This window comes from Theropithecus gelada, chromosome 7a (genome assembly GCF_003255815.1).
Source record: "Theropithecus gelada isolate Dixy chromosome 7a, Tgel_1.0, whole genome shotgun sequence".
NCBI lineage: Eukaryota > Metazoa > Chordata > Mammalia > Primates > Cercopithecidae > Theropithecus > Theropithecus gelada.
The window spans coordinates 34,792,866-34,816,677 of NC_037674.1; the positions used below are offsets into that span (position 1 = coordinate 34,792,866).

Below are 23,812 nucleotides of genomic sequence, written 5' to 3' on the forward strand. Positions count from 1 at the left end.
TCCTTTTCTTTCTTTCTTTTTTTTATTTGTTTGTTTTGTTTGTTTGTTTGTTTTTGTTTTGAATGCAGTTGTGCAATCGTGGCTCACTGAAGCCTTGACCTCCCAGGCTCAACCAATCCTCCTATGTTGGCCTCCCAAGTAGCTGGGACTACAGGTGTGCACTATCACGCTCAGCTAATTTTTGTATTTTTAATATTACAAGATCCATCCATAATATAGTATTTTTTTTAGAGACATAGTCTCACTATGTTGCCCAGGCAGGGCTTGAACTCCTGGGCTCAAGTGATCTGTCTGCCTCAGCCTCCCAAAGTGCTGGGATTACACATGTGAGCCACTGTACAGCCTGTCCTCTCTCATTTAGCATAATCTTTCTGCGGTTCAGACATATCCTAGCATGTATCATATTCCTTTTTATGTCTGAGTAATTTCTATTTTCTGGATATACCACATTGTATTTATCTATTCAAGAACTGATGGACATTTGGATTGTTTCCAGTTCTTAGCTTTTATGAGTAAAGCTGCTATGAACACTTGTGACAGGTCTTTGATGTAAAAATATGTCTTTATTTCTCTTGAGTAAATTACTAGGAGTAGAATTTCTGGGTCTTATAGTGAGCTTATGTTTAACTTTTTAAAACATAGTCAAATAATTTTCCAAAGTGGCTATAACATTTTACAATCCCACAAGCAATATATGAAGGTTCCAGTTTCTCTAGCCCTCAGCAATACTTGGCATTTTCTTTTTTTATTGTAGTCATTCTAATGGATGTGTAGTGGTATCTCATTATGGTTTAAATTTGTATTTTCCTAGTAACTAATGATCTTGAACGCCTTTTTGTATGCTTATTGATCATTTGTATGTCTTTGTTGGTGAAATGTCTAAGTCTTCTACCCATTTTTTAAAAATTAAGATTTTCTTCATTGTGGGAAAAAAGCTACCATTTTAACCATTTTAAGTGTACAATCTAATGACATTAAGTACATTCACAATGTTGGGCAATCATTATTACTGTCTGTTTCCAAAAGGTTTCCATCATCCCAAACTGAGACTTTGTTCCCATTAAAAAGTAACCCCCCACTCCACTTTCCCCTCAGCCCCTGGTGACATCTATTCTATTTTCTGTTCTTATGAATTTACTTATTCTAGCTACTTCATATAAGTGGAATCAGACAATAATTTGTCCTTTTGTGTCTGACTTTTCTCACTTAGCATAATGATTTCAAGGTCCATCCATAATGTAACAGGTATCAGAATTCATTTTTACATTGGGTTATTTGTCATATTATTGATAACTTATGCAAGTTTTTATGTAGTTTGGATACAATTCCCTTATCAGATATGTGATTTACAAATATTTTCTCCCATTCTGTGGCTTATATTTTCATTTTTGTAATAGTGTGTCTTTTGAAGTATGAGCATTTTTAGTTTTAATGAAGTCTAATATCAATTTTTTTCTTTAATGGTTTATTCTTTTGGTGTTGTGTCTTTACAACTATTTGCTTATTAACTCAAGGTCACAAAGATTTTCCCCTATGTTTAATTCAAGATTCTTAGTTTATGCACTTAGGTCTGTGAACTGTTTTGAGGTAATTTTTGTATATGGTGTGAGGTAAGGGTCTAAGTTAATTTTTTTTCATCTTGCTATCCTAGGAAAATCTATACTTCTCCCATTTGTCCTTTTGTTGAAAATCAATTGACCAAAAAATATAAGGGTTTATTTCTGGATTCCACTGATCTGTATGATTTTCTTAATGTCAATACCACATTGTCTTGATTTCTAGTTTTAGAGTATATTTTTGAAATAAGGTAATATAAGTTATCCAACTATGTTCTTTTTAAAAGGTATTTTTGGGCTAGTCTATGTCCTTTGCATTTTCAATTAAATTTTAGGATTAGCTTATCAGTTTATATTAAAAAGGTGACTTTGATAGACATTGCTTTGCATGTATAGATTTTAAAAAGGCTGGGTGCAGTGGATCACACTTGTAATCCCAGCACTTTGGGAGAGAGAAGTAGGAGAATCACTTGAGCCCAGGAATTTGAGACCAGCCTGAGCAACATAGTGAGACCCTATCTTTCTCTAAAATAATAATAACAATAATAATAAAAACAAATAATGTATAGATCCATTTGGGGAGAGTTGCCATCTTAATACTGTGCCTGATTGTTCAAGGAACCAACTTTTGGTTTTATTAATTTTGTCAGATTTTTTTGTTTTTGTTACTAATTTTAAAATTTTAAAATTGACAGACAATAATTATATATATTATTGGGGTACATAGTGATGTTTCAATACATCTAATATGCAGTGACCAGATCAAGGTAATTTTGTGTCCTTTAACAAATTGCTGTATCTCCTTCCCTTCCCCCTACCCATCCCATCCTCTAGTATTCTCCATTCTAATTTTTACTTCTTTGAGATCAACTTTTTTTAGCTTTCACATATGAGTAAGAACATGCAGTGTTTAACTTTCTGTTCCTGGCTTATTTCACATAACATAATGTCCTGCTGTTCTATCTGTGTTGCTGCAAAAGACAGAATTTTGTTCTTTTTTATGGCTGATAGTATTCCATTGTGTATATATATATACTACATTGTCTTTATCCATTCATCCATTGTTGGACACCTAGGTTTGACTCCATATCTTGGCTATTATGAATAGTGCTGCAATAAACATGGGGGTGCAGATGTCTCTTCAATATACTGATTTCCTTTCCTTTGGATAAATTCCCAGTAGTGGGATTGCTGGATCATATGGTAGTTCTATTTGTAGTTTTTTGAGGAACCTCCATACTTTTCTCCATAGTGGCTGTACTAGTTTACATTCCCGCCAACAGTGTATAAGAGCTCCCTTTTCTCTGCATACTTGCCAGCATGTGTTACTTTTTGTGTTTTGGTAATAGCCGTTATAACTGGAGTGAGATGATACTTCATTGTGATTTTGATTTGCATTTCCCTGATAGTGATATTGGGCCTTTTTCCATATATTTGTTTGCCATTTGTATGTATGTCTTCTTTTGATAAATATTTGTTCAAATCATTTACTCATTTAAAAAATTGGATATTTTTTGCTGTTGAGATGTTTGAGTTCCTTCTGTATTCTGGATACTAATCTTATTGGATGAATAGTTTGCAGGTATTTTTCTCCCATCCTGTAGGTTGTATTTTCACTGTGTTGATTGTTTCCTTTACTGTGCAGAAGCGTTTTTGTTTGATATAATCCATTTGTTTATTTTTGCTCTTGTTGCCTGTGCTTTTGAGGTCTTCTTAATAAAATCTTCTCCTAGACCAGTGTCCTGAAGTGTTTCCCCTATGTTTTCTTCTATTAGTTTTATCATGTCGGGCCTTACATTTAGGTCTTTTGCCCATTTGGAGTTTGTTTTTGTCCAGGGTGGATGGGGGGGCCCTAGTTTAATTCTTCTGCATATGGATGTCCAGTTTTCCAAGCACCGTTTGTTGAAGATTTGTCTTTTCCTCAATGAGTGTTCTTGGCACCTTTGTCCAAAATCAGATGGCTGTAGATACGTGGATTAATTTCTAGGTTCTCTTTTCTGTTCTATTGTTCTGTGTGTCTGTTTTTATGCCAGTACAATGCTGTTTTGGTTACTACAACTATGTAGTGTATTTTGAGGTCTGGTAGTGTGATGCTTCTGGCTTTGTTCTTATTTATTTATTTATTTATTTATTTATTTATTTAATTATTGAGATAGAGTCTCACTCTTTTGCCCAGGCTAGAGTGCAGTGGCATGATATTGGCTCACTGCAACCTCAGCCTCCCAGGTTCAAGTGTTTCTCCTGCCTCAGCTTCCCAAGTAGTTGAGATTATAGGCACATGTCATCACGCCAGGCTAATTGTCATATTTTTAGTAGAGACAGGGTTTCATCATGTTGACTAGGCTGGTCTCCAACTCCTGACCTCAGGTGATCCACCCGTCTTGGCCTCCCAAAGTGCTGGGATTACAGGCGTGAGCCACTGCACCCAGCCCTAGCTTTGTTCTTTTTGTTCAGGGTTGCTTTGGCTATTTGGGGTCTTTTGTGGTTCCATAGAAATTTTAGGGGTTATGATTGGGCGCAGAGAACATCCTTTGTTTTTTCTTTTCTTTTCTTTTTTTTTTTTAATTATACTTTAAGTTCTAGGGTACATGTGCACAATATGCAGGTTTGATACATAGGTATACATGTGCCATGTTGGTTTGATGCTCCCATCAACTCATCATTTACATTAGGTATTTCTCCTAATGCTATTCCTCCCACAGCCCTCCACCCACTGACAGACCCCGGCGTGTGATGTTCCCCTCCCCGTGTCCAAGTGATCTCATTGTTCAGTTCCCACCTATGATTGAGAACATGCAGTGTCTGATTTTCTGCCCTTGTGATAGTTTGCTGAGAATGATGGTTTCCAGTCTCATCCATGTCCCTGCAAAGGACATGAACTCATCCTTTTTTATGGCTGCATAGTGCCCCATGGTGTATATGTGCCACATTTTCTTAATCCAGTTTATCATTGATGGACATTTGGGTTGGTTCCAAGTCTTTGCTCTTGTGAATAGTGCTGCAATAAACATATATGTGCATGATTTATCGTAGCATGATTTGTAATTCTTTGGGTATATACCCAGTAATGGGATTGCTGGGTCAAATGGTAATTCTAGTCCTAGATCGATTGCCACACTGTCTTCCACAATGGTTGAACTAATTTACACTCCCACCAACAGTGTAAAAGTGTTCCTATTTCTCCACATCCTCACCAGCATCTGTTGTTTCCTGACTCTTTAATGATTGCCATTCTAACTGGTGTGATATGGTATCTCATTGTGGTTTTGATTTGCATTTTTCTGATGACCAGTGATGATGAGCATTTTTTCATGTGTCTGTTGGCTGCATAAATGTCTTCTTTTGAGAAGTGTCTGTTCATTTCCTTTGCCCACTTTTTGATGGGGTTGTTTTTTTCTTGTAAATTTGTTTGAGTTCTTTGTAGATTCTGGATATTAGCCCTTTGTCAGATGGGTAGATTACAAAAATTTTCTCCTATTCTGTAGGTTGCCTCTCCACTCTGATGGTAGTTTCTTTCGCCGTGCAGAAGCTCTTTAGTTTAATTAGATCCCATTTGTCTATTTTGGCTTTTGTTGCCATTGCTTTTGGTGTTTTAGTCATGAAGTCCTTGCCCATGCCTATGTCCTGAATGGTATTGCCTAGGTTTTCTTCTAGGGTTTTTAGGGTTTTAGGTCTAACATTTAAGTCTTTAATCCATCTTGAATTAATTTTTGTATAAGGTGTAAGGAAGGGATCCAGTTTAAGGTGTAAGGAAGGGATCCAGTTTCAGCTTTCTACATATGGCTAGCCAGTTTTCCCAGCACCATTTATTAAATAGGGAATCCTTTCCCTGTTTCTTGTTTTTGTCAGGTTTGTCAAAGATCAGATGGTTGTAGATGTTTGGTGTTGTTTCTGAGGCCTCTGTTGTGTTCTATTGGTCTGTATCTCTGTTTTGGTACCAGTACCATGCCGTTTTGGTTACTGAAGCCTTGTAGTATAGTTTGAAGTCGGGTAGCGTGATGCCCCCAGCTTCGTTCTTTTTGCTTAGGATTATCTTGGCAATGCAGGCTGTTTTTTGGTTCCATATGAACTTTAAAGTAGTTTTTTCCAGTTCTGTGAAGAAAGCCATTGGTAGCTTGATGGGGATGGCATTGAATCTGTAAATTACCTTGGGCAGTATGGCCATTTTCATGATATTGATTCTTTCTATCCATGAGCATGGAATATTCTTCCATTTGTTTGTATCCTCTTTTATTTCATTGAGCAGTGGTTGTAGTTCTTCCTTGAAGAGGTCCTTCACATCCCTTGTAAGTTGGATTCCTAGGTATTTTATTCTCTTTGTAGCAATTGTGAATGGGAGTTCACTCATGATTTGGCTCTCTGTTTGTCTGTTAATAGTGTATAGGAATGCTTGTGATTTTTGCACATTGATTTTGTATCCTGAGACTTTGCTGAAGTTGTTTATCAGCTTAAGGAGATTTTGGGCTGAGACAATGGGGTTTTCTAAATATACAATCATGTCATCTGCAAACAGGGACAATTTGACTTCCTCATTTCCTAACTGAACACCCTTTATTTCTTTCTTTTGCCTGATTGCCCTAGCCAGAACTTCCAACACTATGTTGAATAGGAGTGGTAAGAGAGGGCATCCTTGTCTTGTGCCAGTTTTCAAAGGAAATGCTTCCAGTTTTTGCCCATTCAGTATGATATTGGCTGTGGGTTTGTCATAAATAGCTCTAATTATTTTGAGATACATTCCATCAGTACCTAGTTTATTGAGAGTTTTTAGCATGATGGGCTGTTGAATTTTGTCAAAGGCCTTTTCTGCATCTATTGCGATAATCAGGTGGGTTTTTGTCATTGGTTCTGTTTGTGTGATGGATTAAGTTTATTGATTTGCGTATGTTGAACCAGCCTTGCATCCTAGGGATGAAGCCAACTTGATCGTAGTGGATAAGCTTTTTGATGTGCTGCTGGATTCAGTTTGCCAGTATTTTATTGACGATTTTCACACTGATGTTCATCAGGGATATTGGCTTAAAATTCTCTTTTTTTGTTGTGTCTCTGCCAGGCTTTGGTATCAGGATGACATTGGCCTCATAAAATGAGTTAGGGAGGATTCCCTTTTTTTCTATTGATTGGAATAGTTTCAGAAGGAATGGTACCAGCTGCTTTTTGTACCTCTGGTAGAATTCAGCTGTGAATCAGTCTGGTCATGGACTTGTTTTGGTTGGTAGCCTATTAATTATTGCCTCAATTTCAGAGCCTATTATTGGTCTATTCAGGGATTCAACTTCTTCCTGGTTTAGTCTTGGGAGGGTGTATGTGTCCAGGAATTTATCCATTTCTTTTTTTTTTTTTTTTTTTTGAGACAGAGTCTCACTTAGTCGCCCAGGCTGGAGTGCAGTGGCGCCATCTCGGCTCACTGCAAGCTCCGCCTCCCGGGTTCACGCCATTCTCCTGCCTCAGCCTCCTGAGTAGCTGGGACTACAGGCGCCCGCCGCCTCACCCGGCTAATTTTTTGCATTTTTAGTAGAGACGGGGTTTCACCGTGTTCGCCAGGATGGTCTCGATCTCCTGACCTCGTGATCCGCCCGCCTCGGCCTCCCAAAGTGCTGGGATTACAGGCGTGAGCCACCGCGCCCGGCCAAATTTATCCATTTCTTCTAGATTTTCTATTTTATTTGTGTAGAGGTGTTTATAGTATTCTCTGATGGTAGTTTGTATTTCTGTGGGATAGGTGGTGATATCCCCTTTATCATCTTTTATTGCGTCTATTTGATTCTTCTCTCTTTTCTTCTTTATTAGTCTTGCTAGCAGTCTATCAATTTTGTTGATTTTTGAAAAAAAAAAACAAAAACAGCTCTTGGATTCATTGATTTTTTTGAAGGGCTTTTTGTGTCTCTATGTCTTTCAGTTCTGCTCTGATCTTAGTTACTTTTTGCCTTCTGCTAGCTTTTGAATTTGTTTGCTCTTGCTTCTCTAGTTATTTTCACTGTGATGTTAGGGTGTCAATTTTAGATCTTTTCTGCTTTCTCTTGTGGGCATTTAGTGCTGTAAGTTTCTGTCTAGACACTGCTTTAAATGTGTCCCAGAGATTCTGGTACATTGTATGTTTGTTCTCATTGGTTTCAAAGAACATCTTTATTTCTGCCTTCAGTTTGTTATTTACCCAGTAGTCATTCATGAGGAAGTTGTTCAGTTTCCATGTAGTTGTGCAGTTTTGAGTGAGTTTCTTAATCCTGAGTTCTAATTTGATTGCACTGTTGTCTGAGAGACAGTTTGTTGTGATTTCTGTTCTTTTACATTTTCTGAGAAGTGCTTTACTTCCAATTATGTGGTCAATTTTAGAATAAGTGTGATGTGGTGCTGAGAAGAATGTATATTCTGTTGATTTGCGGTGGAGAGTTCTGTCAATGTCTATTAGGTCTGCCTGTTGCAGAGCTGAGTTCAGGTCCTGGATATCCTTGTTAACCTTCTGTCTCGTTGATCTGTCTAATATTTACAGTGGGGTGTTAAAGTCTCCCATTATTATTGTGTGGGAGTCTAAGTCTCTTTGTAGGTCTCTAAGGACTTGCTTTATGAATCTGGGTGCTCCTGTATTGGGTGCATGTATATTTATGATAGTTAGCTCTGCTTGTTGAATTGATCCCTTTACCGTTACATAATGGCCTTCTTTGTCTGTTTTGATCTTTATTGGTTTAAAGTCTGTTTTATCAGAGACTAGGATTGTAACCCCTGCTTTTTTTTGCTTTCTGTTTGCTTGGTAGATCTTCCTCCATCCCTTTATTTTGAGCCTATGTGCATCTTTGCACATGAGATGGGTCTCCTGAATACAGCACACTGATGGGTCTTGACTCTTTATCCAATTTGCCAGTCTATGTCTTTTAATTGGGGCATTTAGCCCACTTACATTTAAGGTTAATATTTTATTATGTGTCAGTTTGATCCTGTCATCATGATGTTCGCTGGTTATTTTGCCTGTTAAATGATGCAGTTTCTTCACAGCATCAATGTTCTTTACATTTTGGCATGTTTTTGCAGTGGCTTGTACCGGTTGTTTCTTTCCATGTTTAGTGCTTCCTTCAGGAGCTCTTGTAAGGCAGGCCTGGTGGTGACAAAATCTCCCAGCATTTGCTTGTCTGTAAAGGATGTTATTTCTCCTTCACTTGTGAAGCTTAGTTTGGCTGGATATGAAATTCTGGGTTGAAAATTCTTTTCTTTAAGAATGTTGATTATTGGCCCCCACTCTCTTGTGGCTTGTGGGATTTCTGCTGAGAGATCCACTGTTAGTCCGATGGACTTCCCTTTGTGGGTAACTCGACCTTTCTCTCTGACTGCCCTTAACACTTTTTCCTTCATTTCAACCTTGGTGAATCTGACAATTATGTGTCTTGGGGTTGCTCTTCTTAAGGAGTATCTTTGTGGTGTTCTCTGTATTTCCTGAATTTGAATGTTGGCCTGCCTTGCTAGGCTGGGGAAGTTCTCCTGGATAATATCCTGCAGAGTGTTTTCCAACTTGGTTCCATTCTCACCATCACTTTCAGATACAACAATCAAATGTAGGTTTGGTCTTTTCACATAGTCCCATATTTCTTGGAGGCTTTATTCATTTCTTTTTACTTTTTTCTCTAACCTTGTTTTCTCCCTTTATTTCATTAATTTTATCTTAAATCACTGATACCCTTTCTTCTGCTTGGTTGAATCGGCTGTTGAAGCTTGTGCATGCGTCACAAAGTTCTCGTGCCATAGTTTTCAGCTCCATCAGGTCACTTAAGGTCTTCTCTACACTATTTATTCCAGTTAGCCATTCGTCTGATCTTTTTTCAAGATTTTTAGCTTCCTTGTGATGAGTTGGAACATCTTCCTTTAGCTCAGAGAACTTTGTTATTACCGACTTTCTGAAGCCTACTCTGTCAACTCGTCAAAGTCATTCTCCGTCCAGCTTTGTTCCATTGCTGGCGAGGAGCTGCAATCCTTTGGAGGAGAAGAGGTGCTCTGAGTTTTAGAATTTTCAATTTTTCTGCTCTGGTTTCTCCCCATCTTTGTGGTTTTATCTACCTTTGGTCTTTGATGTTGGTGACCTACAGATGGGGTTTTGGTGTAGATGACCTTTTTGTTGATGTTGATGCTATTCCTTTCTGTTTGTTAGTTTTCCTTCTAACAGTCAAGTCCCTCAGCTGCAGGTCTGTTGGAATTTGCTGGAGTTCCACTCCAGACCCTGTTTGCCTGGGTATCACCTGCAGAGGCTGCAGAACAGCAAATATTGCAGAACAGCAAATATTGCTACCTGATCCTTCCTCTGGAAACTTCATCCTACAGGGGCAGCCGCCTATATATGGTGTCTGTCAGCCCCTACTGGGAGATGTCTCCCAGTTAGGCTACATGGGGGTCAGGGACCCACTTGAGGAGGCAGTCTGTCTGTTCTCAGAGCTCAAATGCCATGCTGGGAGAACCACTGCTCTCTTCAGAGCTGTCAGACAGGGGTGTTTAAGTCTGCAGAAGTTGTCTGCTGCCTTCTGTACCGCTATGCCCTGCCAACAGAGGTGGAGTCTATAGAGGCAGTAGGACTTGCTGAGCTGAGGTGGGTTCTGCCCAGTTCGAGCTTCCCAGCCACTTTGTTTACCTACTTGAGCCTTAGCAATGGTGGACGCCCTTCCCCCAGCCAGGTTGCTGTCTTGCAGATTGATCTCAGACTGCTGTGCTAGCAGTGAGCAAGGCTCCATGGGTGTGGGACCCGCTGAGCCAGGCACGGGAGAGAATCACCTTGTCTGCCAGTTGCTAAGACCTTGGGAAAAGCACAGTATTTGGGTGGGAGTGCCCTGTTTTTTTGGGTAGTCTGTCATGGCTTCCCTTGTCTAGGAAAGGGAAATCCTCTGACCCTTTGTGCTTCCCGGGTGAGGCAACACCCCATCCTGCTTCAGCTTACCCTCCATGCACTGCACCCACTGTCCAACCAGTCCCAATCAGATGAACCAGGTACCTCAGCTGGAAATACAGAAATCACCCGTCTTCTGCTTCAATCATGCTGGAAGCTGCAGACTGGAGCTGTTCCTATTCAACCATCTTGGAACACCCCTCTTTTTTTTCTTTTTTTGAGACAGGGTCTCAGTCTGTCACCTAGGCTGGTATAATGCAGTGGCCCTATTACAGCCTACTGCAGCCTCAACCTCCTGGGCTCAGGTGATTCTTCCACCTCAGCCTCCTGAGTAGCTGGAACTACAGGTGCATGCCACCACACCCAGCTAATTTTTTGTAGAGACAGGGTTTTGCCATGTTGCCCAGGCTGGTCTTGAACTTCTGGGCTCAAGTGATCCTCCTGCCTCAGCTTCCCAAAGTGGTAGGATTACAGATACGAGTCACCACACCTGGCTGAGAACATACTTTGTATATTTTTAATCTCTTTACATTTTTTGAGACTTGTTTGATGGCCGCCTTATTCTTACTGATTTTCTTTGTTGTTTTATTAGTTATTGAAATATCCAACTCTCATTGCTGAATTGTCTGTTTCTTCTTCCAGTTCTATTGGTTTTTGCTTAATGTATTTGGGCACTGTTGTTAGGCTCATATAAGTTTATAATTGCATATATCTGCCTGATGCATTGACCCTTTAGCTGTAAAAAGTCTCTCTGTGTCTCTTGTAATATTTCTTAAAGTCTGTTTTGTCTGATATCAGTATAGGTATTCCAGCTCCTTTATGGCTACTGTTTGCATAATTCATGTTTTTTTTTCAGAGAGACCAAATCTCTGTCACCCAGGCTGGAGTGCAGTGGTGCAATCATAACTCACTGCAGACTCAAACTCCTGGGCTCAAGTGATTCTCCCACTTCAGCTTCTGAGTAGCTGAGACTACAGACATGTGCTACCATGCCCTGCTAATTTTTCTTATTTTTATTTTTTGTAGAGATGAGGTCTTGCTGTGTTGCCCAGGGTGGTCTTGAACTCCTGCCTCTGCCTCCCAAAGTGCTGGGATTATAGGCATGAGGCACTGTACCTGGTCTCTTTTTTTTGATAATTCTCACCAAGCTTGTGCCTCTTGGCTCTGGCCTATGTATATAGTTATCAGATTTCACTGTTCTTTGAGATTCTTGCATATGTTTACTAAGGACAAGGATTCACTCGTAATTATATCCTAATTGAAGTGCATTTGTCTTCAGGGTTCTAAGAGTTCTAGTGTATACTTCTTATGATGCTTAAAGAAAACGACTGTGTATTTGTTAGTAAGACAGTGCAATGGATCTTTGTGGCTTTGGTGACTTATGGTATCCATTCCAATTTCTTTTGGTCACAGCAATTTGATTTCTCTTGGGATTTACCTTTCTTTCATTGAGTACAGACTGGGATGGCTAATAATCAGATTGCCTTTCCCCCTTTTTAGCTAAAGGGGTTGGGGCCCATAACTCAGGCCAGAGCACTGAGACCCTCCCTTCCTGGAATTTAAAACCTGAGCAGGCTGGGCTGGGCGCAGTGGCTCATACCTGCAATCCCAGCACTTTGGGAGGCCAAGGTGGGAGGATTTGTTGAACCTGGGAGGTTGAGGCTGCAGTGAGCCATGGTCATGCCAGTGTACTCCAGCATGCGTGACAGAGGGAGATGCTACATTGAAAACTAAAACCAAACCAAGCCAAACCAAAACAAAAACCTGAGCAGGCTGATTCCAAGACTGGAAATGGCCATAGTACCTTCCTTGCAGCCACTTTGCCTGTGGGATACTGGCTAGTAGTTCCTGCTGCTTGGACCTCAGGAAATACTCTTTGTATCTTCTTCCCAACCTGCATGACCCAGCTTCCCTGTTGATTGTGTGCTCCTTTCCCCATTCCTTTTCTTTTTTTTTTTTTTTTTTTTTTAATGTTTTCTGGAGACAGGGTCTGGCTGTCATCCAGGCTCAAGTGCAGTGGTATGATCATAGGTCACTGAGGCCTCTTAACTCCTGGGTTCAATTGATCCTCCCACCTCAGACTCCTGAGGAGCTGAGACTACAGGCACAGGCCACCATGCCCAGCTACTTATTTTATTTTTTGTAGAGACAGGAGTCGTGCTGCGTTGTCCAATAATTTCCATTTGCCCCCTTAAGTTAGTCAGGTCCAATTACCTGCAACTAAAGAAGTATAATGACCTCAGAGGAACGTAGAAAGTTTACAAAATTGCTGTAAATAATGTACTTGTCTTTGGTCGCTGGTATCTATATTAAGAAGGATCTTTTCAGTTTTATTTTTGGGTGCTGAGTCAGTTTTATCCCAGCGGCTAAAAACTAAGCAACCCTGGGTTGACAACTGTACAAAATTGAAGAACCCCAACTTGAACATTTCAATTTTGAAAGGGATTCCAGATTCATCAAGAGACTGATAGCTCTGCTGCACCTAAATCTAATGACAGGTAAAATCTAAGTGATGGGGATCAATAAGAATTCTCAGGTTCCCATCCCCTCAACCACTGGCAAAGAAGTACAGTAGGCCCCCTTATATGTGGCCTCACTTTCCGCAATTTCAGTTACCTGTGGCCAACCATGATCTGGAAATATTAAAGGAAAATTCCATAAATAAACAATTGATAAGTTTTAAATTGTGTACCATTCTGAGTAGCATGATGAAATTTCTCACTCCCCAACCTGTGTGGGATGTGAATCCCTCCTTAGTTCACACTGTATATGCTACCTGCCTGTTGGTCACTTAGTAGATATCTTGATGATCAGATCAAAGAAACGTAGTGTATGTAGGGTTTGGTACTATCTGCAGTGTCAGGCATCCACAGGAAGTCTTGGAACGTGTCCCCTGCAGATAAGAGGGGGCTAAGGTATGTTACGAAAAATACAAACTTCCACCATGCTTCATATTAGAAAATAGTGTTACTTCCCCATTCTTAGAATACCCAGCACTTTCCTGTGGGAACTCAGCTCTGTTCCCTTTGCTTATGGGGGTAGGGGAAGACTAGAGATGAGAGTCAATCTATTCTGACATTACCGTCCCCTCCATGTAAAAGCACAGTATAACTCTACCCTTAGGAAATCTTCGTCTTAATTTTTTCTGTCAACATAAGAGGTGATGGTGTTTTAGCTGCAACTGCCAGATCCAGGGAATAATTTCCTGTTTGGTAGCTGCCATGTACTACTCCAATGGCCAGAACCACTTTGTTTTATTTTATTTTTTAAAGACAAGGTCTTGCTATGTTGTCCAGGCTGGTCTTGAACTCCTGGGCCCAAGCAATCCTCTCACCTTGGGCTCCCAAAGTGTTGGGATTATAAGCATGAGCCATAGTGCCCAGCCAGAGCCATTTTAAATACATAATTTCCAACTTCAGCTAGGCCACTGACGCTATTTAACAGTTCTTTCATTCTAGGAAGCCCTCCTTGCCAGTTCCTCTCATGCTCCCAGTTTCCTTTCCCTCAGTGTATCCTGAACACCTAACTCATGCCACTGTTACTATAGCATTTATTGAATAGGACTAACATTGTTTCTTTACAAGCCTCTCAAAAAGAGAGGAACCTTGTCTTACTCATCTTTGCATTGTCTACTACAATATTTGGAGTAAAATGCTATGAATGCTGTCATAGTATATTTGTGTTGCTATAACAAAATACCTGAGATTGAGTAATTTATGAAGAACAGAAATTTATTTCTCACAGTTCTGGAGCTGGGAAGTCCAAGCCCAAGGCACTGGCATTTGGCATCTGGTAAGGTCTTCTTGCTGCATCCTCACGTGGCAGGTGGAAGGGCAAGAATGACGAATCCTGTGTCCTCACATTGCAAAAAGATTGAACAGAGTGGACCCCCTCCCACAAACCCTTTTTATAAGGGCCCCAGTCCGTTCAGGGTAGAGCCCTCATGACTTAATCACCTCCCAAAATACCAAGCCTCTTAATACCACCGCAATGGAGATTAAGTTCAACATGATTTTTGGAAGGGGCACCATCATTCAAACCTCAGCAAATACTTATTAAGTGAATAAATGCCCAATACAGAGTGAAGCCAGTTGTAGATATGCTGGTAGCAAAAAGGACTAGAAGAGACTGAAGTTATCAATGCAAAGAGCATCCTTTTCAGATAGGCTGAGTGAAGTGGCCTGAGGTATGAAGGCCAGTTAGCGGCAGTGCTGAGAATAAACCCATGTGGCAAAACTCCAAAAATAAGCTCTTTTCTACTTTACCTTTTGGAAGCTCTTCTAGAACCTGATCTTCTATAATCGACTCTCAGATGTGACAGGCTGTGCTGTTCAGCCATTCTTTGCTTTCTGAGTTTCAAGGATAACTTGTTTACGAAACTAGATAATTCTAGCTTTATTTCTCACTGAGTTCTCCCCTGACCCATCCTTGCTTTGACGAGAGTTCACTTGAATTGCTTTGATAATCCGGTTTATCAAAAAAACTACCTAAGGAATCTAAAGTCATCAATTGTTTAGACTTCTGCTAATTAATTTTTCCCCAATTTTTTTTTTTTTTTTTTTTTTTTTTTTTGAGACAAGGTCTCACTCCCTCACCCAGGCTGGAGTGCAGTTGTGTGATCGATCTCAGCTCACTGCAACCTCCACCTCCTGGGTTTAAGCGATTCTCATGCCTCAGCCTCCTGAGTAGCTGGAATTTCAGGCACACAACCACACCTGCCCAATTTTTGTATTTTTAGCAGAGACAGGGTTTCACTGTGTTGGCCAGGCTGGTCTTGAGCTCCTGACCTCAAGTGACCCACCAGTCTTGGCCTCCCAAAGTGCTGGAATTATAGGCATGAACCATCACCATCACGGCTGGCCTCAACATGTTTCTTTAAGATGATTTTTGAAAAATTTATAATGCAGTGAGAAAGTAATTTCAATTTTGCTGTTTTCCTAACATCCAGAAACACATTTTATGTAATGGTTATTCTTGCCTTAACCAGACAGCACTCTTTTATATTTACATATATTTTTGGAGTGTGCAATTTTGCAAGTGATGATTTCCATGATAGACAGGGAAAACTGAGTAAAATCTAAATTTGGCAAAAAATTTAGTTTGTATTTGAGTGTTTACTTTTTTTATAACTGGTAGTAACTATATATAATGACAAAGTAACAACCAGGAAGTTTAGAAATTTAAGACTCCAATGTGAAACACTAATTATATTGATTTATATGTATTATGAACCTAAGCGTGTCTACCTAAACATATTAGGATGCTTGATGACAGATCAGAATTGCTGTCTTATAGCCAAAGTTCATTAAAATAAAATCATGATTGTCTTAGTTTAGGCTGCTATGACAAATTACCATAGACTGGGTAGCTTAAACAACAGAAATTTCTTTCTCATGATTCTGGAGACTGGGAAGTCCAAGATCAAAATGTTGGTAGATCCAGTGTCTGGTGAGACCCCCTGCTTCCTGAATTGTAGATGGTTGTCTTTTTGTATCCTTACATGGCAGAGAGCAGAGAGCAGAAGCAAGACCTTCTTTTAAGGTACTAATCCCATCCATGAGGGTTCTACCCTCATGACCTCATCACCTTTTACAGGCCCCACCTCGTAATACCATCACATTAAGGGTTAGGAGTTTAACATACAATTTTCTTTTTTTTTTTTTTAGACTGAGTCTTGTGCTGTCATTCAGGCTGGAATGCAGTGGTATGGTTACGGTTCACTGCAGCCTTAACCTTCTGGGCTCAAATAGTCCTCCTGCCTTGGTCTCCCAAAGTGCTGGGATTACAGACATGAGCCACCACGCTTGGTCAACATGTGAATTTTTGGAGGACACAAACATTCAGTCCATAACAATGATGTAGAGTAAAAATTAAAAAGTACTAAAAGGAAGTCTTCGTTTATAAGTATTATAAAAATCGGCACCAGGCACAGTGGCTCACGCCTGTAATCCCAGCACTTTGGGAGGCCGAGGTGGGTGGATCACTTAAAGTCAGGAGTTCGAGACCAGCCTGGCCAACATGGTGAAACTCCATCTCTCCTAAAAAATATATATATAAGAATTAGTTAGGCCTGATGGCGTGTGCCTGTAATCCCAGCTAATTGGGAGGCTGAGACAGGACAGTTGATTGAACCTGGGAGGTGGAGGTTGCAGTGAGCCAGGATCATGCCACTGCACTCCAGTCTAGGTGACAGAACAAGACTCCATCTCTAAATAAAAAAAAAATAAATAGGGAGAGTGGGCATAATATAAAACTGATACTTGGCCTGGTGCGGTGGCTCACGCCTATAATCCCAGCACTTTGGGAGGCCAAGGTGGACAGATCACAAGGTCAGGAGTTCGAGACCAGTCTGGTCAACATGGTGAAACCCCATCTCTACTAAAAATACAAAAATTAGCTGGGCGTGGTGGTGAGCACCTGTAATCCCTGCTACTCGGGAGGCTGAGGCAGGAGAATCATTTGAACCTGGGAGGCGGAGGTTACAGTCAGCTGATTTCATGCCACTGCCCTCTAGCCTAGGTGACAGAGTGAGACTCTAACCCCAAAAACAAAACAAAACAAAACAAAAGCAAAAACAACAAAACAAAGAACAAAATAACCTGATACTTGTATCAGTTTTAAAGCAGAGGTGTGAAGATATTTAAATTGTATTTCAATGATGTAGAAGGTGTATTTTTTATTTATAGATTCTTGATGAATATCTTCTGTAAATTGCCTGGGTTTTTATCATTATTATTATTATTGCTGGTTTATAGCTGTTTTTCAGTTCACGCAGTAAAATTTTACTAGATTATTTGATTTTTTAGAGTCATCCCTCAGGTGATTTTGTATTACAAAAGTAAAGTTGAAGCCATTCTTAAGATGTGGAACTTACTCCTAGATCCTGATAGAACTAGTCAAATTGAGATATATTAACACTGTATCTTGGCAAATTTGCCTAGATAAGTCTTTATGATTTTCTATCATGTGACTCTGAAAAGTTATACACTGGAAAAATAGTAAAATATATTATCAAACCATTACCCTATGTGATCCTCAAGAGCTAGAACAGAGTCTTAATGTTTCTATTTTTAACACCTACCAATGTCTAAGACATAGTAGGAGCTCCATAAATGTTTCATAATCAAAGGCTCTGGGTCTCCTTGCCCCTTCCAGAACCCTATAATTATTGTTCATATTCTTTCAGCAGATTCCAATGTCAAAACAGATGACTCTTGTATACTGGCACACAGTAAGTGCTTGATAAATGTTAAATGGAAAAATTTGTTTTAGTACGTCTCCATCCACAGTCTCTGTTAGCAGTGTGCCTTGTGATATGGAGAAGCTTATCAATTATTTATTCCTCAGAAACTTTCCACAAATGATCATCGTAATTATAAATTTAGAGGAAGTAATATAGTCAACTATGAATTATACATGTCTGAGTTATCCATACTGTCTTTGGCTTAAGCCATTATCAATCCCTGGAAGCCAAGCCCTGGTGAGCAGTCCATGGTCCTTTTATTGGTGGTAAGCTTTCCCTTCCAAGCCAGTTTGATGGCTGGGGGAAGTAGTTTGGACCCCCATGTCTTTTTATGGCTTTAGCTGTGTCTCTGGCCTTTGGGAACCAGGCAGTGGGGTCTGCCACCTGGCTGGTTAGAATCTGCAGACCTACTTTAGTTCCCATGTGCTCAACTTCATGATGTCCTTCTGGCTTGGAATGTTGGCTTTAACCTAGTTGGGTTATGGGAAACTGTATCAAGCCCTCATCTAATTGAATATATCATACATCGTTTACTAGTTTAATAATTTGCAAATGGACTACTGGAGTTTCTGAACTTGAGCGATGAGTGCAGCATTGGGCTTTATTAACATGGCAAAGCAGAGGCGTAGACGGTGATGTTAATATGTAGTTGGACGGACATAAGGACCTTGGTTCAGTGTGCTTCCAGTACTGCCAATGAGGGAAGAGTTTTGGCTACTGGACTTCACGCATTTTACTTAAAAAGAGAATTTCAGCCTGCAGCTCTGTGATTTGGTTCTATTGAAACAGGTATATCAGCAGAGGGGTTTTGGTGATTATCATCCAAATTCATTTTGTTTTCATTCTACCCACTAGATTTGGCTTGTTGTGTGACTTGACTCCGGGGGAGAAGACAGTAAATTGAATGGAATTCGAATATTTGTTCAGTTCTGTTGACAGAGGTTTTTCAATGTAAATTAATAAATTCGTGTTCTGGTGTCTGCTCTGTCTCCAGTATATTTTAGCTTGTCTGAGTCCTCTTTGAGGACCTGATCATGTCTGGGTACCAGAGATTGATAACAGCTCAAATCAAAGGGATTGATAACAGCTTAAACCAAAGACAGGATGGACAGCTAGAGATAGTCTCTAAGCCTTCAACTCGGAAGATCAGATCCTAGAACATGGAGCTAAATTAATTGATAAATCACTCGCGAACCTACTAACAGCCAGGCATTATTAAAGGTGCTGGGGCTGCAGTAATGGCCCAAGCACACAGGCTTCTGGTCTTCTCCCTACTGCACACTTTAGTGGGGTGTACAGGCAGTCAATGCTAAGTAACCAAGGTGATGTTAGCCAATGTCAAGTGCTCTGATGAAAGGATGTGATGGAGAGTGACTGTGTGGCTGTCTTAGAAAGGATGGTGGCCAGGCACAGTGGCTCATGCCTGTAATCTCAGCACTTTGGGAGGCTGAGGCGGGCAGATCACACGGTCAGGAGTTCAAGACCAGCCTGACCAATATGGTGAAACTCTGTCTCTACTAAAAATACAAAAATTAACCAGGTGTGGTTGCACGTGCCTGTAGTCCCAGCTACTTGGGAGGCTGAGGCAGGAGAATCGCTTGAACCTGGGAGGCGGAGGTTGCAGTGAGCTGAGATCACGCCACTGCACTCCAGCCTGAGCAACAGAGTGAGACTCCATCTCAAAAAAAAAAAAAAAAAAAGGATGGTAAGGGAGTAAGGTGACGTGTGAACTGAGAATGGAATGACATATAGGGCCAGCCAAGCCAAGGTGGTAGTGTTGAGGGAGGAGACACGAAGGGAGACCACTCCAGAGTGAGGAAGTGCAGGTTCCAAGGCCATAAACAGGAAGAGGCGGGGCATGTTTAAGGAGCAGAAAGGGGACCAGTGGATGGAGTGTTGTGAGCTGGGGGAAGGGCAGCTCATGAAACTTGAAGGTTGTGATAAGAAGTTTAGAGTCTGGAAATGGGAAGCCATTATTTAGTGTTCAGCCAAGGAATTTAAATAATCCCCTCACACTCTTGGTGCTGGGGCTACATTAGTGAATAAAACACAGATAAAAGCCCTTGTCCTTGTGGATATAGACTGATTTATGTTTGGAAAAGTTCATGCTGGCTGCTTTGTGGAGAAGGATTTTAGGGGAGCAAGAATTGAAGCAGGGAGACAAGTTAGGGGGCTACTTCAGAGTTCAGGGAGAGGCATGGCATGGTGGAGATGGAGAGAAGAGGATGAATTCTGGAGCGATTTTGGAGATGGAGCTGACAGGACTTCCTGCCTATTGGAGGGAGAGACTTCCATCAAATGATAGAAATGCCAAGAAGGCAATTTGATATATGAGGCTGGAACTGTGGTAAAAAGCCCTGTAGGGGAATACTACCTTATAATTCCCTGCTCTGCTGTAGTTGGGCCTTTCTCTAGGTGATTTGAAATTATACTTCCTCATTTCCAAATCCTTCTCAATCTAGGAAGAGTTGGAGAAGGAGGAACATGGAGAGCTGTTTCTTTCCTGGTTCCTGGCAACACTGGCCTGTCTGGGGGGGGCTTAGATGTCCCAGGGGATTGGTTGCCTTCACCTTTGCAAAAACAGCATTATACAGCACATTGAGGCTCCCACAGAAGTCCTTATTCCAAGCTGTCTTGGGAAGGGAGATTTTTTAAAGATAGGCCATGTCCTTGAAAAAATAAATGAGGACTTGGGACATCACTTTTTCAAGGTGGCTAGCTTCTGCTCCATGCTTGTGTAAAGCACGTTTATTGTGTGGAACTGGACAATGCACTTTCCACCCTTTGGTTTTTCTTGCTGCAACTGAGCTCCCTGAAGGTATGCCTGATGCTCAGTACACAGTAGGTGTGCAAAAAACAAGTTTCTTAAATTGAATTGAAAATAACGGAGAATTAATGCCATATATAATGATGTAATCTTTTTTAAAATAAATGCATCATGATGATATATTGTTCCAAAATGACAAATACAGGAACATTATTGACTTTACAGAGGAATTACTTTTCTAGGTTTTCATTCTAGAATTTATTTAAATAATAAGCCATCTAACACCTTCTGTTTTCATATTACTTTCTAGTAACATGAATACTTTGTTAATGTCAGGTAGAATTCTCTCCTGTACTCTTCAAAGCACTTCTTTCTTAAATTTTTATTCATTTATTTTTTGAGACAGGGTCTTGCTCTGTTGCTCAGGCTGGAGTGCACTGGTGGGAACATGGCTCACTGCAGCCTCTGCTTCCCAGGGTCAAGGAATCCTCTTGCCTCAGCCTCCCGAATAGCTAGGACCAGGGGTGTGCACCACAACTCGTGGTTAATTAAAAAAAAAAAAAAAAAAATGTGTGTAGAGACAGGGTTTCACCATGTTTCCCAGGCTAGTCACAAACTCCTGGGCTCAGGCAATCCTCTTGCCTCGGCCTCCCAAAGTGCTGGGATTACAGGAGTCAGCCACCACACCTGGCCCCAGATCACTTCTAATGAAATACCTTATTCATCTGCATAAGAATTTGGAGAGTTAAACGGGCTTTTTTATTTCTAAGCATTTTGTTACAGCATATTTTTTTTTCTGGCTATAAAAGTAATGTATGTCCATTGTGGGAAATACAAAAAAAAAAAAGAATAAACCATAATCCCACCCTAGAGATAAGTAAAACTTTCACATTCTAGTATTTTATATGCATCTTAATACACAGCTGGAATCATGTTCCATTATTTATTTTCTATGCTTTCTTTTTGCTTAATATGAAATTGTACACACTTTCCCTTGTTGGCTAAAAGCCCTTTGTGAACCTCTGAGTGTTTGTGTAATAATGTACCTTGTAAAATACTTAACGTGTGTATCACACTATGAAGACATTTTTATGTGTACATTTTTCTTATTATTTCATTTAATATTAATTCCAAGAACTAGATTTACTAGGTCAAAGGTTATGAACATTATGAATATATATTTTTTGGCATTGGTCTCCAGAAAAGTTGTATTGGGAAGGGCCAGCTGTGCCTTTTCTTTATTTTATTTTTTATTTGAGACGAAGTCTTGCTCTGTCGCCCAGACTGGAGTGCAGTGGCACAATCTCGGCTCACTGCAAGCTCCGCCTCCCAGGTTCATGCCATTCTCCTGCCTCAGCCTCCCGAGTAGCTGGGACTACAGGCACCCGCCACCACGCCCGGCTAATGTTTTTGTATTTTTAGTAGAGACGGGATTTCACCGTGTTAGCCAGGATGGTCTCGATCTCCTGACCTTGTGATCCGCCTGCCTTGGCCTCCCAAAGTGCTGGGACTACAGGCGTGAGCCACCGCGCCTGGCAGCTGTGCCTTTTTTATTTCTGTTTTTTAGGCAAGCAAAAGATACTGAAACCTTTTTTGATTTTTGATATATTTTTAGCATTATAGATTTAAAATATTTGCTTCTTTAATAAGTGAAAATGCTATTTCTGAGGTTTTAAAAAATAGACTTTATTTTTTAGAGCATTTTTTTGGTTCACAGCAAAATTGAGCATATACTCTCTGCCCCCACACATGCGTAGCCTCTCCCACTATCAACATCCCACACCAGAGTGATATGTTATAATAGTATGATTTGTACTTCTTGTTTCTTTGCTTACTAGAAAAGTTGAACCTTTTTTAAAATGTGTTTTTTAAAGCCCCTTTTTTGTGAATTGCTTTCCATTTTCATTGCTTGGCGATTGAAAAACAACTCAAATGAAATAAGATTGGTTATAGCCTTTGTCATTTCTATAATGTCTGTTTTGTTCTGTTATTTGAGATGGAGTTTTGCTCTTGTCATCCAGGCTGGAGTGCAATGGTGTGATCTCAGCTCACTACAATCTCCACCTTCTGGGTTTAAGCAATTCTCCTGCCTCAGCCTCCTGAGTAGCTGGGATTACAGGCACCTGTCACCATGCCTGGCTAATTTTTGTATTTTTAGTAGAGATGGGGTTTTACCATGTTGGCCAGGCTGGTCTCGAACTCCTGACGTCAGGTGATCCACCTGCCTCAGCCTCCCAAAGTGCTGGGATTATGGGCGTGAGCCACCACGCCCAGCTCTATAGTGTCTAATACAGTGTATTAGGCACTGGGCTCGTTCTCTAGCTTTGGTTTTCTGGGAATGGGGTCCAAGAATTTGCGTGCATAACAAGCCATCTGGGTGAGACTTACGTACCCCAAAGATGTTTGAGAACCACTGGTCTTATGCCTTACTATAGGCAAAGGTTTGCACCACTACATGGAAAAAGAATAAGTGTTACTTTCTATTGACTCTAACTAATAGGTGTTACTTCCTATTAAGAGAGAGTGCATGAGAGCTTGCCAGCGCCTCAGTGGAAGAGTGCCAGAACCACATTAGTCAGATGTGAAGTTGCCTTGCAAGAATGTATTCAGATGACTCACATTTTGTCATTCACAGGTGATTGTAACTAGTTTGTATTCCTCTTCATAGAGCAGGTTCATTGAGAAAAAGCTGGAAGCTACAGAAATTAATAGATAGGTCTTGAAATTCTAAATTCTTTCTGGTGAAATTTTTTTTTTTTTTTTTTTTTTTTTTTTGACGGAGTCTTGCTCTGTTGCCTAGGCTGGAGTGCAGTGGCACGATCTTGGCTCACTGCAACCTTCGCCTCCTGGGTTCAAGTAATTCTTGTGCCTCAGCCTCCTGAGTAGCTGGGACTACAGGTGTGTGCTATCATGCCCGGCTAATTTTTGTATTTTTAGTAGAGACGGGGTTTCACCATGTTGGCCTGGCTGGTCTCGAACTCCTGATCTTGTGATCCACTCGCTTCGGCCTCTCAAAGTGCTGGGATTACAGGTGTGAGCTACTGCGGCCGCCCAGTGAAATTTTCCTTTTTACTGTCAATGCCGCAAGCAGGTTTCCACTAAGGGAAACACAGAATATGTACATTCCTAATTTCTTTTTCTTTTTTACTAAGAAGTTTGAAAATCTGGAAAAAAATACACAAGTATTTTCTTTATGTATGTTATACTTCAAAAAAAGAAAAGAAAATATAGTTAAGAAGAGGGAGCACAAAAACAAATTATGTAAGCATAATTACATCTCTACTTGGGCTTTTCCTATTCATTTCCTGCAAATTGTTAGTACATCAGAAATCATCAAAATTCCTAGAAATAAATAGTAACAAGCAGATACCCAGGAATATAATCTCAAG

At 40.4% G+C, this 23,812-nt stretch overlaps 1 protein-coding gene across 2 annotated transcripts in view; it reads left to right on the forward strand.

Annotated features, from left to right (window-relative positions):
* The window catches only part of FAM81A (family with sequence similarity 81 member A), an 89,360-nt gene that overhangs the window by 22,792 nt on the left and 42,756 nt on the right, over positions 1 to 23,812 (forward strand). The gene's annotated exons all lie outside the window — the stretch shown is intronic.